The sequence below is a fragment of the Melanerpes formicivorus genome, unplaced genomic scaffold (assembly GCF_026170545.1).
Source record: "Melanerpes formicivorus ecotype bairdi unplaced genomic scaffold, bMelFor1.0.p_v2 SCAF_101, whole genome shotgun sequence".
NCBI classification, from domain to species: domain Eukaryota; kingdom Metazoa; phylum Chordata; class Aves; order Piciformes; family Picidae; genus Melanerpes; species Melanerpes formicivorus.
This window is the reverse complement of record NW_027142453.1, coordinates 514394-526791: the sequence shown is the minus strand read 5'-3', so window position 1 is coordinate 526791 and position 12398 is coordinate 514394. Positions and strand designations below refer to the sequence as shown.

Here is a 12398-nt window from a genome sequence, read left to right as displayed (position 1 = left end):
TTGTGTCAGTGTGTGTACCTACCCTTCCCACTAAAACATGGGGGAAGTCGTTCTGTGCCTGCCTTCGGTGCCGTGTTTGTATGATTACATTGTCAGGCTTTTTCGGTGTGCCCAGGGAGTTTGTAGAGCTCCTATGAAGGGCTTAGGTTGTCTTGTCTGTATGCCAGGTGGCTTCCAGCATGTTGTTAGGCACAACAGTTCCTGAGTGTAAGGAGCACATGGGAAATTTACTGGGGAGAGCCCAGCCCTGGCTCTGGAGTGAAATGTGTTGACTGCATGGTAACCAAATTCCCTGAGTGAGTTTGGCCTTCCTAATTTTTACTCTTTTTTTTAATCAGTTTAGCAGGAACAAGATGGTAGGAAATACCAGATGTTCCACAGAAACCTGTTTCTTTATTTATAACTTAAGGAGCAGAGTGGGGCTCCTAGATGTGAGCGCTCTGACTTGGGCTGTCTCAGTCTCCGGGGCGGTGGGGAGGACATTCAGGTGGAGCTGCCCCTGTGAGCCCAGCGCTGCGGTAAGCTGGGAGAGCAAGCCACGCTTACCCACGCTCGGCACACGAGGGAAGGCGAAGTGGGGCGCGAAGCCGACCAGCCCCACTCCGGCCGCCGAGCTGCCCCATCCCCGGGCGCCCTGTCAGCACACCCCGGGAAGGGAACGGGGCCGCCGCCACCTGCGGGCCGGGCCCAGCGGGGCGCTGGCCGCCGCCCGGGGCGTGTCGTGTCGAGCCGAGCCGCGTCGAGCCGAGCCGCCCGGCCCCGCGGTGACTCACCGGCCGGGGCCCGGGCACCACTTCCCCCCTTCGACGGGAGCCATTTTAGCTGCACGAAGCTGCGGGGCGGCCGGGGTGGCGCCGCGGGCAGGCGGTACGTGCTCCCCGGGGAGGGAAGGGAAGGGCAGGGCGGCCGGGCCGGGGGGACACGCGGCTTGCCTGGGGCTGCTGGCCTCTGCCGCTTCGACGTGCCGACCGCGCCTGGAGCCGCGCTTCTCGGCCGTCAGGGGTAGACTGGGGGGAGAAAAGGGAACTTCTGGTAAAGTGCAGCACCGGGGCGCGCTTGGAAGAAACGAAAAATAAGAATTGAGTGGAGAGGGAAAGCGACGTCTCGGGGCAGCAGCGCCGTGAGCTGCCCCTAGCCGTGAGCGTGTTGCGCTGGGCAAAGGGCACTGCGGCCGCCGCTGTGCTTCTCCCAGCAGCACACTTCATAGAGTTTGTAGGTTTGCTGGGTTTTCGGAGTGTTGCTGCCTTTTACAGTTTCGTCGCTTTTGAAGCATGTGGAGGTGTCGGGCAGGCAGCTGACCTGACCCCTTCAGTCGCCTCTCAGCTGGCTGTGTGATAAACGCATTTTATTTATTCCGAGTTTGTTTATTCATTTAGCTCGATCCGATTGGCGTGTGGCGAGCGGGGGTCCCAAATGGTTTGGGCAGCCCCGATCAGCGCTGCGGCTTTGGAGCACCTTCGCTCTGCCGCCGCCGTTCAGCCGGTGTGGTCCCGAGCGACTTTAAAATGGCAGGTTTGTCGTTTCAAAGGCGACTCGCTCTCTGCGCCCGTGACCTTAAACTGTGGTTCTCTTTTCTGCCGAAACAAACCCGCGCAGCGCTAGCCCCCGCAGTGTCATTTTGAAAGAGAGGGAGTTGAATGGTTTTGTGCGGAATAAATGGACAGGTACTCGCCTTTTCCTGCAAATGATTAAGGAGCGACAGTAATGGGGATGGTGTGCGGTGCGGAGGGACAAACCAATTACAAAATGGGCTTAGTGGCGGCTGTAATGGGAGAAGAAAATCCTGAAGGTAATTGTGGTACGGCAAATTGCCTTTTAAACCCTCAGTGACTGAAAACCACCTCAGTTCTTCTAATTACAGACTTCTGAAGTCTAGCACGGTGTTTTTAGAAGAAGAAGTGTGAGGGTTTCTACAATCTTAATAGCTGAACACAAACTAAAATCTTCCAAGAGTTTTCTCTGAGCGTGTGACTTTGGAACTTATATTTCAGTCGAGGAAAAAAAAAGTTGGGACACCTTTCTGCAAACGAAATGACAGGGAGCTCAAACTGTTGTGTACAAGGGAATCCTTTCCACTTTCGTTTACAGTGTGGAGCCTATATCTGAGAAGTATAATGGAGTCTTGCTCAATACTGCGATTGGTTGCAGGGGAGGGAGAGAGGGAGGCAACCATTAAGTAACTGGTCATGTTTTGGATGAGCCTGTCTCTTGTCTTCAGCCTTTCCAGTGTATCTTCCCTCTTCATCTTACAGCATGGTGCATTTTTATGACCTTTTGACTTTTATGCTTTGCCTTTTTTTTTGGTCTTTCTAAAAGCAACATTTTTTCCAAGAGTTTGGGAGATGTATTTGGTGTGTTGTTTCACGTGGAAAAATATGCAGAGGGAATGAGAAAAGCGCAGAGGGACTACTTGGGAAGAAGTGTTTTGAGTTAGTGATAGGAGTTTTTCCTTACTAAACAAATTGTTTAAGGTAGTTTTGTTTTCCAAACGTAGGGCTGGAGGAACCACTACCTGCCATGCCTGCAGCCGGCAGAGCACAAGCCTCCCTTTCCCTCTCCTTCTCTCTGTTGTACCTGACCCTGTTAAGACATCAAGCCTTAAAAATTTGAGTTAGGTCAATCTGAGAGCAGAATACTCTTGGGCAGAATACTTTTTGTGTGCTAAAGGGTAAGTAGCTGCCGCTGCTTTCTCTTGAGCAGGGCTTGTGGAGGAGCAGTTCCTCTTCGAAGGCAAAGCTGCCATGTTTGGGCTCTCGCTGCTGTGCGGGGACTACGCCAGGGCTACAGACGCATCCGGGGTGCAGTGGTGGAGCTAGCAAAAGGTTATTTGCAAGTCCTCCAGGCCTTACAGATGATAGCTTGGACAGATCTTCTAGAAGGCAGAGAAAGGGATTAGAACGACGTTATTTTATGGTTGATTTTTATAGCTGAAGCCTGCGTTCGTCTCCCAACAACAACAACAAACCTTTTCTTTCTTCCCCTCACCCTAAGGCAGGGATCTTTCAGTTTGGATGGAGTTTGTGGTTGTTGAGAGATGAGCCATGGGAGTGGTATCATTAGATGCCATTTAGCTTGAACATTATTTCCAGAGTCATGCTTTTACAAAAGCGCTTGTTTTCTCATCTGCTCTTCCTTCCCCCCCCCCCCCCCCCCCCCCCGCCCCTTCCCATCCATTGAATATTAGAAGTGCCAAATCTGTGATCTTGACACTCAAATGAGACAGGAAAAAAAGTAGTAAATGTCCACATTAGAATAGTGCTGTTGGCCTGGTGTAGTCTGATGTTTCAGTGTGGGTGCAAACTCATACTTCAGTGTGCCTTCCCCCTGTTTTCAAGGGAGGGGGTGGCACTAGGACTGTGTGTGGTGAGCTGATAGACCGTGCAAGAAAAACACAGGATTTTCATAGTATCAGTATCATAGTATCAGTCAGGGTTGGAAGGGACCACAAGGATCATCTAGTTCCAACCCCCCTGCTATGGGCAGGGAGACCCCACACTAGATCAGGCTGGCCACAGCTTCGTCCAGCCTGCTCTTAAACACCTCCAGGGACGGGGCCTCAACCACCTCCCTGGACAACCCATTCCAGGGCTTCACCACTCTCATGAGGAAGAACTTCCTCTTCACCTCCAGCCTGAATCTCCCCACCTCCAGCTTCATTCCATTCCCCCTAGTCCTATCACTCCCTGAGATCCTGAGAAGTCCCTCCCCAGCCTTCCTGTAGGCCCCTTTCAGATACTGGAAGGCCACAATTAGGTCCATTCCTCTGTATCAGCTCCTCCAAACCAGCTTTCACTTCTTGGAAGTGTTAGCAAAAGCTCCTCGGATTTTGCTCGCAGGTTTTGTTGATTTCACTGACAACTTTGTTACCTTGATGGAGCTCTGTTGGGTGTGCGAGGAGCAGCAAGGACTTTCCCCCTCGCTGAAGTGATTCAGCACAGGAGTGGCAGGAGGTGAAGTTCATGTTTCCAGTCTTGGTTTCAGTCTGCTCTTTAAGCGCTGAAACTTTGCTACCATACGCCAGTAATTTACTGTGCTTATCCTTCTAATGCCACTGATGTGCTTTAGAGATTATTTGCTTCCTTTAGTCTTGCTTAAATGTTGCTTCCTTAAATCTTACTTAAATGTTCCTTCACAGATAAAGTAGCTGACAGAGACTATACATACTAAAAGTTGAAGTCTTTTTTGCTTATCAAAAGACCACAAAAGCCATGTGGAAGGCTCTAGACGTTCTCACTCTCCTGAGCTGACAGTGCTAATCTTTTCAGAGGTAAAAGCGATTTATTCTTTAATATAGGCCTGTTTTGTGGTGAAACTTCCTGCTGTCTCAGCCTTTGTGCTAAAAGGATCCCATTAGACAGGGACTGAAGTTTATGCATTCCTACCTTGATGTGCTTTAGGCTTGCATCTCAGTCCTGCATCTGGGTCGAGGCAATCCCAGGCACAAATGCAGGCTGGGCAGTGAGTGGCTGGAAAGCAGCCCTGAGGAGAGAGACTTGGGGGTGCTGGTGGAGGAGAAGCTCAACAGGAGCTCTCAATGTGCACTTGCAGCCCAGAAAGCCAATCAGATCCTGGGCTGCATCAGGAGAAGTGTGGCCAGCAGGTCGAGGGAGGTGATCCTCCCCCTCTACTCAGCTCTGGGGAGACCCCACCTGGAGTACTGTGTCCAGTTCTGGAGTCCATATTCCAAGAGGGATGTGGAGGTGCTGGAAGGTGTCCAGAGAAGGGCCAGGAGGATGATCAGAGGGCTGGAGCACCTCTCCTATGAGGACAGACTGAAGGAGTTGGGGCTGTTCAGTGTGCAGAAGAGAAGGCTCTGAGGTGACCTCATTGTGGCCTTCCAGTGTATGGAGGGAGCCTACAGGAAGGCTGGGGAAGGACTTCTCAGGCTCTCAGGTAGTGATAGGACTAGGGGGAATGGAATGAAGCTGGAGGTGGGGAGATTCAGGCTGGATGTGAGGAGGAAGTTCTTCCCCATGAGAGTGGTGAAGCCCTGGAATGGGTTGTCCAGGGAGGTGGTTGAGGCCCCGTCCCTGGAGGTGTTTAAGAGCAGGCTGGATGAGGCTCTGGCCAGCCTGCTCTCGTGTGGGGTGTCCCTGGCCATGGCAGGGGGGTTGGAACTAGATGATCCTTGTGGTCCCTTCCAACCCTGACTGATACTATGATACTATGAACTACCCACCATCTCTTAAGCGATGAATCAAATGGCTGGATCCCAGGTCATGTATTTGTCTTCAATGAGATCTGTCATCTTGGGTCATGTGTGTGCCAGGTTCAGGTTAGAATGTGAAAAAGACAGACATTTTGTTAGCCTGGAAAGAACCTACAATTCTTAAACTTGCATGTAAAAAATTTTCCTGTATTGAGGGAAAAATAGAATAGAATAGAATAGACCAGGTTGGAAGAGACCTTCAAGATCACCATGGAGTCACCATCACTGGCAGTGTTTAAGAAGCGACTGGATGAGGCATTTAGTGCCATGGTTTATTTGATTAAATGGTGTTGGGTGATAGGTTGGACTCGCTGATCTCAAAGGTCTTTTCCTCTGGGGACGACGGAGATTGGAATCAATACGGCTGATCAGTATGATCTAGTATTGTTCCTTTATTGCTTCCTCATTGTTCCGTTATGAAGCAAGCATAGTGCAAAGCAGACAGTAGAGCTGACAGGCTAGTAAGGAGTGCGCAGAAGAAGTGCGTATTAAGAAAAGCTTTACAACTTATATAAGCTCGGGGGGCATTGCTGGCATGGCTTCATTGGCCCCTCACGAGTGACCACACACTGTACTACTGTGGATTATTGGTTAACACGTGGGATTGTTGATATATGTGTGTGTCCTGTCATTCCAAGATAACTCTCTATGTTTATGGCTACCAGTGCCCTGCTTTGGTTACACAGTGCGGGCACAGCACTGTCCTGCTATACTGCTAGCCACTTCCGCACTCATGCTGGGCACGGCCTACCGCCATGACAGGCTCTAGGCCTACACTGCCAGATTGCTCACACTGCCTGTCACAACCATTACCACATTTTCCAACCTGGTTAATTCTGTTTTCTATTCTGTATCCAACTTATCAACCAACATCACCTAATCAACTGAACCATGCAACCAAGCACCTCCAGTGATGGTGACCCCACCACCTCCCCGACAGCCCATTCCAATGGGCAGTCACTCTCTCTGTGTGGAACTTCTTCCTAACCTCCAGCCTAAACCTCCCCTGGTGCAGCCTGAGACTGTGTCCTCTTGTTCTGGTGCTGGTTGCCTGGGAGAAGAGACCAACCTCTGCCTTTCTACAGCCTCCCTTCAGGTAGTTGTAGAGAGTGATAAGGTCACCCCTGAGTCTCCTCTTCTCCAGGCTGAGCAACCCCAACTCTCTAAGCCTCTCCTCATAGGGCTGTGCTCCAAACCCATCACCAACTTTTTGCCCTTATCTAGAGACATTCCAGCAAGTCAACATCCTTCCTAAACTGTGGGGCCCAGAACTGGACACAGGACTCAAGGTGTGGCCTAACCAGTGCAGTGTACAGGGAATCACCTCCCTGCTCCTGCTGGCCACACTGTTGCTGATGCAGGCCAGGATGCCATTGGCCCTCCTGGCTGCCTGGGCACACTGCAGGCTCATGTTCAGCCTATCATTGACCAGTACCCTCAGGTCCCTCTGTGCCTGGCCGCTCTCCAGCCTCTCTGACCCCAGCCTGTAGCACTGCCTGGGGTTGCTGTGGCCAATGTGCAGCACCTGGCACTTGGATGTGTTCAATCTCATGTTAAATCTCATCTTACGGTTAAGATCATTTTCTAGCAACAGGAATACTAAATGCATAGGTTGGAAACTGTGGGAAAGGGCTGGTTTTAGATGGATTGAATGTCACTGTCTGCTTCTATAATTAGACTTTTGAGTCTATTTCTGGGACACCCTATATTTAACTGACTGTCAGCATTTCTGTGTGAATATACCAAGGATTTATTTTGGGGCAAATGCTTTGCGTTTCTCAAGTGGCTACGGTTAGTGTACCAACGGTCTCCTCGCTTCTCTTGCAAGCTCCTTCCACATTTGCCTCACTCACCTTCTTGCATGGTGGTGGTTTGCCTTCTTAAGTGGGTTCAGTGTAAATGTCATCCCACACAAGACTGAGTTTCACAGCTGGGAGGAGGGGGTGAGCTCGGTCGGCTCACGTCGTTGTCTGCTGTCGTGAGAAAGAACTGTTAATATCTCTTGTGGCTGCCTGTACTGTTTTGTCATACCTTGTTCTGTTCCATGGGGTCTTTGGAAGAATTAACAATGCTGGCAGGTTAGGCAAAAGCTACCTTGCTTTTATGGGCTTTGTGTTGTCAAGTCACTTCTGCAGCTCCCCACTTCCTGGCTAGCCTGGTGTTGATTCAGTTTTATATTGCAGCTGGGGAGAGAAGCAGCAAAATGCAGTTGTGAAACTACACTTACAACTTGTGATACCCAAGGCTGGCCACTGTCAGAAGATTAATGTTTAACTTGCTCTTCCAACCAGACTCAATTTCAAGTTAAAAGCAAGTTGAGAAGGAGCTGGTTAGGTTTTTTCCTCTTTCTGCATGCTGTGTGTGCTGCATTAGATAATTTTGGGAGCTAGCAACAGCAGTTTCCCAAGGATGTGATGACATGGTTTGTTTTCAGTGGATACTGTCTTTCTGACCAGAAGATGACCCTCATAGGAAAAGCTTTTGTGAGAACTGTATCTTGAAGGCACCAGGGCTTTCATGTTGCCTTCTGAAAGCAAAATGTTGCCTGACATGAGCCTCAGGGGTGGTGGTTATGTTATCCACGTGTGTTGTCTTGGTACGTGTGTTGCTTTGTGGTGTTATTTCCGTCCTCTTCTCCAGAGCCTCTGTTTAACAGTCTCCCCTATGTAGCTTTTCAAGCCTTAGTTTATAGTTTCATAGTTTCATTCAGGGTTGGAAGGGACCACAAGGATCATCTAGTTCCAACCCCCCTGCCATGGGCAAGGACACCCCACACTAGAGCAGGCTGGCCAGAGCCTCATCTTAAACACCCCCAGGGACGGGGCCTCAACCACCTCCCTGGACAACCCATTTCAGGGTCTCACCACTCTCATGGTGAAGAACCTCCTCCTCACATCTAGCCTGAATCTCCCCACCTCCAGCTTCATTCCATTCCCCCTAGTCCTATCACTACCTGAGATCCTGAGAAGTCCTTCCCCAGCCTTCCTGTAGGCCCCCTTATCCACGTGTGTTGTCTTGGTACGTGTGTTGCTTTGTGGTGTTATTTCCGTCCCCTTCTCCAGAGCCTCTGTTTAACAGTCTCCCCTATGTAGCTTTTCAAGCCTTGTCACAGTGCCTGTAAATTAAGCATGTGAACAAGGGCATTTGCTAGCAAGAAAGTACTTGCAAATGCCATAGAGTGCAAAGGGAGTCAAACCCACACAAACTGCAAGGTTTTACCTCCCTATCTTCCAGCGCCTCCAAACCCTCTTGTTGAGGGCTCTGTGAGCCCAGCAAGGGGGTCTGGGTGCCCTTGGGGGTGTGCTTCTGAGAGGCTGCCTGTTTTTTATTGGAGAAAAAAAAAAGCAACCAATTTCTGTTTATTTCAAAAAGAGAAAAGAAGGAACTGTAGAGAGGAAGTGTCTGTTTGGGGGCTTTTTTTTCTTCACAGAGGTGGTTTAGACTTATAAATGAAAATGAAACTTTCTGTGTTGAGAAATAGTCTCAAGTGTGCTGGGGATGGCTTGTGGCATTTTCAGATATACTGATCCTTTTCTGTTGAAGTGTATTTCTTTTAGTCCCAGCCAAAACAACTATGGAATACATTGCTTTTGATGCAGTAAGTGAAATACAGGGGCTGCAGTATAGAAACTCATTAATGTAGGCCATTTAATAACAGGCCACGGATGGATTTCTTGACCAGAAAACCGAGAAGGAAGTTACTGCTGGTGGAGTTTTTCTTCTGAATGTATCATAGTATCTGTCAGGGTTGGAAGGGACCACAAGGATCATCTAGTTCCAACCCCCCTGCCATGGCCAGGGACACCCCACACTACATCAGGCTGGACAGAGCCTCATCCAGCCTGCTCTTAAACACCTCCAGGGATGGGGCTTCAACCACCTCCCTGGTCAACCCATTCCAGGGCTTCACCACTCTCATGGGGAAGAACTTCCTCCTCACCTCCAGCCTGAATCTCCCCACCTCCAGCTTCATTCCATTCCCCCTAGTTCTATCACTACCTGAGATCCTGAGAAGTCCCTCCCCAGCCTTCCTGTAGGCCCCCTTCAGATACTGGAAGGCCACAATGAGGTCACCTGGGAGCCTTCTCCAGACTGAACAGCCCCAACTCCTTCAGTCTGTCCTCATAGGAGAGGTGCTCCAGCCCTCTGATCATCCTTGTGGCCCTTCTCTGGACACCTTCCAGCCCCTCCAGATCCCTCTTGGAATAGGGGCTCCAGAACTGGAGACAGTACTCCAGGTGGAGTCTCCCCAGAGCTGAGTAGAGGGGGAGAATCACCTCCCTTGACCACACTTCTCCTGATGCAGCCCAGGATCTGATGGGCTTTGTGGGCTGCAAGTGCACACTGAGAGCTCCTGTTGAGCATCTCGTCCACCAGCACGCCCAAGTCTCTCTCCTCAGGGCTGCTCTCTAGCCAGTCCCTGCCCAGCCTGCTTGGAGACCAGGATGTGGTGCGGGACAGTGCTTTGCTCAGGTCCAAGTAAACGACATCAGTTGCTCGCCCCTCAGCTATCAATTTTGTCACCTGCTCATAGAAGGCCACCAGGTTGGTCAGGCAGGAATGTGCACTTCTGAAGGATGTATGTCTAATTATGACTGCTTGATGCAGTGCAACATTCTACCATTTGTCTTGATACAAAACCAATTGTCTTTTGACATAGTCCTTCATGTGAGGTATCGCCAGTGGTAGTGGGCTGGAAGTAATTCTCAGCAGTAAGTAATGCTGGAAACTTTTGCCAAGCTGCAAGATAAGAGCTTGGTCTTGCAGTTGTTTTGTTTAAAAATAATAGGGATATTTGCAGATGAGGTTTAACACTTTGGAAACCACATAGTTGGAAAGTTTCAGGCTGGATATGAGGAGGAAGTTCTTCCCCATGAGAGTGGTGAAACCCTGGAATGGGTTGTCCAGGGAGGTGGTTGACGCCCTGTCCCTGGAGGTGTTTAAGCCCAGGCTGGATGAGGCTGTGGCCAGGCTGATCTAGTGTGGGGTGTCCCTGGCCATGGTAGGGGGGTTGGAACTAGATGATCCTTGTGGTCCCTTCCTACCCTGACTGATACTATGATACTACTATGATACTGTAAAATGGTGCATTCTGTGTCTAGATTCTGATGTTGCTAATGCTTAAGGCTTCTGTAGTGTGTGCCCTGTGTTCAGGTAGACTTAGGAAGTGTTTTATTAATTTGTACTGTCAGACTCTGTAAAGAAAACAGCTGTGAGGACATTTTGTTGATAAAATGTGATGTAAAATGTGCACATTCAAGGGGAGAGGTGGTAGCAGGTGTTAGCTGTGAATAGCTGGTTGGGTAAAATATCTCCTGCCCTGAGAGAAGAGGCACAGAAGCACTGATCCATACATGCTCCCCAAATGAATAGAATGGATTAGAATGAACCAGGTTGGAAAAGACCTTCAAGATCATGGAGTCCACCCTATCACCCAACACCATCTAATCAACTAAACCAAGCACCAAGCACCTCATCCAGTCTCATCCTAAACACCTCCAGTTATGGCAACTCCACCACCTCCCTGGGCAGCCCATTCCAATGGCCAATCACTCTTTCTGTGAAGAACTTCATCCTAACCTCCAGCCTAAACCTCCCCTGGTGCAGCTTGAGACTGTGTCCTCTTGTTCTGGTGCTGGTTGCCTGAGAGAAGAGACCAACCCCCACCTGGCTACAACCTCCCTTCTGGTAGGTGTAGAGAGCAAGAAGGTCACCCCTGAGCCTTCTCTTCTCCAGGCTAAACTATCCCAGCTCCCTCAGTCTCTCCTCATAGTGCTTGTGCTCCAAACCCCTCCCCAGCTTTGTTGCCCTTCTCTGGACACCTTCCAGCAACTCAACATCTTTCCTAAACTGAGGGGCCCAGAAGTGGACACAGGACTCAAGGTGTGGCCTAACCAGTGCTGAGTCCAGGGGCAGAATGACTTCCCTGCTCCTGCTGGCCACTCTACTCCTGATCCAGGCCAGGATGCCATTGGCCTTCTTGGCTACCTGGGCATGCTGTTGGCTCATGTTCAGCCTACTATCAAACAATACCCCCAGGTTCCTCTAGGAAGATAATCAGTGGGAAGTTTTGTGGGTTCCTTTTTGTTGCCTTGCATGAGGTGAAATCAGCAGTGAAAGATAACTGTGTGGAGAAAGCCTCTTGTTGAGAGTCTGCCTTAGAAGAACCCATTAGGCCATCTGCTGTCAACAAGCACAGCATTTAATAGCTAGGTGGGAGAACGATGGTAGTACCTCGGTGCTGTCTCTGGTACCTCCACACACCCATTTGCTTACCCAGCTTACATGCACTCTGAAGGTGCTTCAGCCTCACCCAGCTGCTCATTTTCCCTCTTAAGTGAGGGCTGCATGCATAACCACCCCAGTTGCTCGGCGGCACATCCCATTAAACCCACATGGCAGTGGCTTATGTGGATATGCCCTGAAGCGCAGAAAGAGAGGTTTGGATCAAGCAAGTTTTCCACAGATAATGAGCTTTCCTGGAGGTGATGGGTTGTACATTCTTGAATGGCTTCTTTAGCATCTGCCCAGGCCCTTAGCTTGCCCTTAGTTTCTTAACTCAGCAGCTGCACTAGTTGAGCTGAAGTTGTGATTTAAACTCTAGACATACACAAGAAGGCTGGGGAGGGACTTCTCAGGCTCTCAGGGAGTGATAGGACTAGGGGGAATGGAATGAAGCTGGAAGTGGGGAGATTCAGGCTGGAGGTGAGGAGGAAGTTCTTCCCCATGAGAGTGGTGAAGCCCTGGAATGGGTTTTGAGGCCCTGTCCCTGGAGGTGTTTAAGAGCAGGCTGGATGAGGCTCTGTCCAGCCTGATGTAGTGTGGGGTGTCCCTGGCCATGGCAGGGGGGTTGGAACTAGATGATTGTGGTCCCTTCCAACCCTGCCTGATACTATGATACTTTTTTTGAGCATACAAACTGGCCTGATGGGCTAAGGTCAGCTGGATGAGGTTCAGCAAGGCCAAGTGCTGGGTCCTGAACTTGGGGTCACAACAACCCCATCAATGCTCCAGGCTTGGGGCAGAGTGGCTGTAAACTGCCCAGCAGAGAAAGACCTTGGGGTGCTGGATGACAGCAGCTGAACATGAGTCAGTGTGTGCCCAGGTGGCCAAGAAGGCCACCAGCATCCTGGCCTGGATCAGCGGTGGTGTGGCCAGCAGGACAGGGATTGTGCCCCTGGACTCGGCG

The 12398-nt window shown here is 50.3% G+C and overlaps 1 protein-coding gene across 2 annotated transcripts in view; it reads left to right on the top strand.

The window, feature by feature from the left end:
• The window catches only part of ELF1 (E74 like ETS transcription factor 1), a 158364-nt gene that overhangs the window by 41824 nt on the left and 104142 nt on the right, over positions 1-12398 (top strand). The window contains exon 1 of one of the 2 annotated variants that reach the window (XM_068166492.1): positions 774-867. The exons of the other annotated variant lie outside the window; for it this stretch is intronic. The gene's annotated coding sequence lies outside the window, so the exon portion shown is untranslated. Of the gene's footprint in view, positions 1-773; positions 868-12398 lie in introns of those variants that run through there. 2 annotated transcript variants of the gene reach the window in all.